Here is a 3044-nt window from a genome sequence, read left to right as displayed (position 1 = left end):
ATCTCTAGAATAAGTTAGAATAGTCTTTAAAATAAGTTAGTTAATACTATCTAGAATACACCTCAAGGTTCCCCGCTGGCCCCAGCCTTATTTAAACTCTTTATTTCAGATATGCCGAGAAAAGGGCATATTGACGTCGCCTTTTACGCTGACGTCACTGCTTTCTTCACGGCCGCCAGGTTCGAAGTTACAATTCATGAACGTTTACAGAAGCAGCTTGATCATGCGGTCAAGTGGTTCAAATTCTGGAGGTTGCAAATCAACCCCCTGAAAACCCAGGCCATCATTTTCCATAAGAAGCGTTACGCACTGCGCGTCTCGCAACTTAAGATCGACACCGCAATAATTCCATGGCTGGATAACGTCACGTACCTAGGTCTTCACTTCGACCGGCGGTTCGGTTGGCATTCCCAAATCCAGAAAGCAATCCAAAAAGGTTCGGGGATAGCAAACCTGCTATCTTCTCTGATCTGCCCTTCTAGCAGACTTCCCATCTCCATCAAATGCTTATTTTACAAGATGTTAATTCGGTCCGTACTCCTCTACGGATCTAATGTCTACTTCAAGTTTGTTACACCCAACCAGGTCAAATGGCTTCAAGTTTTCCAAAATAAGCTCCTCAGGAGAATATTAAACGCTCCATGGTTTGTCAGAAATAATCAAATTCATAGGGAAACTGACACTCCAGAAATCAAGCACTTCATATCTCAATCATTCCACAAACAACAACTCAGCTCAAGTTCTTCTGAGAACGCGCTTGTTCGCGAGCTGGTCGACATGCTGGGAGCTTAGCACCGCGTCACCGCTAAGCTCTTTTTCCCTTTTCCAGGCTGAAACGACCTCATCCGTCGCTACAGTCATAACTTTTGCCCCCATACTACAGTATCCAGTTGTGCGGGCCCTCATGCCCAATAACAGCTGCCCGATCAGCGGGTGCCATATCCCCAAACTTAATGCAGTAGCAGTAGTGATCCACAGGGGTCAACTGTGAGGCGGTTTCGGTTTAGTGTATTGGTAAGCCCAGAGGCAGTCCCACATAACCCGGTCCAACTTGTCACTCCAGGGCAAGTCTCCGCGACCAGCTATGCATCATGCATTCCACCGCCTGGTTTTTTAGGCCAGAACAAAAAGAACTATCTAGAATAACATGTAGATTACAAGTTGTACAGCAGATACTTACTGAAGTGATCTTCTACATGTTAGAATGGTTATATCATATAAGAGAAATCAAAAAATAATACTTATTGTCCACGGGCAGACTGCTGACGTTCAAAAAGATTAATAAAAAAATATCTAAATAGACTTATTAAAAATTTTAATTATGTAAGGGTTCATATATGGTTCTGTATTTTATAAGATTAATAAAATATGTTTGTTTACACATACCGTATATACAAAAATAGATTTACTTAAGGTTATAGTAAGAACAACATTAATATAATTAATTAATAATTAATAGAACATATTATTCATATACCCAAAAAAGGAAATAAAATAAACAGTAATAATAATATTATAGGAATTGCTATGGTATGCATAGCAATGAAAATATACAAACAAATTATACAAAATCGTCCAAAATCAGTAATAGATAAGTCGCTAAGAGAATTGCAGTTCAATTATATGTTTATTTTTCTTTTACATAAAATCCATGTTTCATCCATTGTCACATATCGACGCAAAAACTCAGGTTTATTAGATTTTAAAACTAAAGGTTTATTATGCTTGATCATCTTCAAACACTGCTCCAAATCATCAACTAGTTGTTTTTGGTCAAAAGTGAGCTCGCGCGGCACCTACTTTGTACAGAGCCAAATATTCGTGAATGATATGATGTACACCTTCAGTTGATGTGTCAGAATACAATTTTTTTTAAATGATCTTAAAAATGTAACCATATTATAAGTTGAATTAATAACATGTTAAATAACAGTAATACATTAACAAATAAAATATACTGATATCGACCTGTATATTTCAACGTTAAACCAATTAAAACAGAATATTTTCAATATCTAGATCGATCGACTGCATATAAATATTTGTAACGTCATATTCCCGAACCACGGGGATTTGTGACGAATCACATTGATTGATGAATATTTATCCCCGTTTTACATCACATTTCTGCATCGTGTTTGTTGACACACACACACATCTCGAAATCGACTCAGAAAGTCTTTAAACTGTGAAACCATAACGGTCTAAGTGAAACATTTATCTTGAGTAAATATTGATATCCTGGGCGTTTACCTTCCAAACAAGTTAAAGAAATAAATTACCTTGTACGGGTTTTTTCTCTCTGTTTTCTATATAGTCGAAAATCGCGTTAATTTCGTTTCGTTTTGCATCAGATGAGAAACACTATAATTGGCTATATAGCTGTATGAAACAGTCACAAAAATACTACTGAGAGAGAGAACTAAAATTACTTTTATATTAAAATTAAAAGTATAATTAATAAACTTAAGTAATAAACATAGAAAATAATAAACTATATTGTCTTCCTTTTCTAATGGCGGTCCATTCCTTTCCAGTTCGATCGGTAAGATCGATCAGATCAAAACAACAAAAAAATCTAGAATATTTAGATTTTGTGTTACGTTAATAGTTTCACACTAATCATAATTAAATTGTTGTGCTATTCTTGGTGGTCGAACATACGTTGATTTTAAAATATGGAAGAATAAGAGTAAGTGCAGAATGCAATGTTGAATTTTTAAAAGTTATAAAATGCAAACAACATCAGCTTTATTTGTAGTGGGAATTTTAGCTGCCAAATTTATAACACATCATGTTCAATGACCTGGAATAGGTATCAACTTATGCCAAAATTTAATGATAACAAGAACAGAGAACTAAATGATTATTGTTGTGTTGGAAATAGTCAAGTGTAAGTGTTGAGAATTTCCCTTCAAGCGAGACTATAAATTTCCTTTCGAAAATATATGATTCCAGCAATCGACAGTAATTCCGTGGTAGCATTTTGCTCATTTTATAGATTAACCCCAAATGTTATCCCCGTTTAAAAGCAGTATTTCTTT

The sequence above is a fragment of the Rhynchophorus ferrugineus genome, unplaced genomic scaffold (assembly GCF_030347505.1).
Source record: "Rhynchophorus ferrugineus isolate W39M unplaced genomic scaffold, kcgeb_rfMv2 rfM8, whole genome shotgun sequence".
Taxonomy (NCBI): Eukaryota; Metazoa; Arthropoda; class Insecta; order Coleoptera; family Curculionidae; genus Rhynchophorus; species Rhynchophorus ferrugineus.
The sequence above is the reverse complement of the archived record's forward strand: the minus strand, read 5'-3'. Positions refer to the sequence as shown.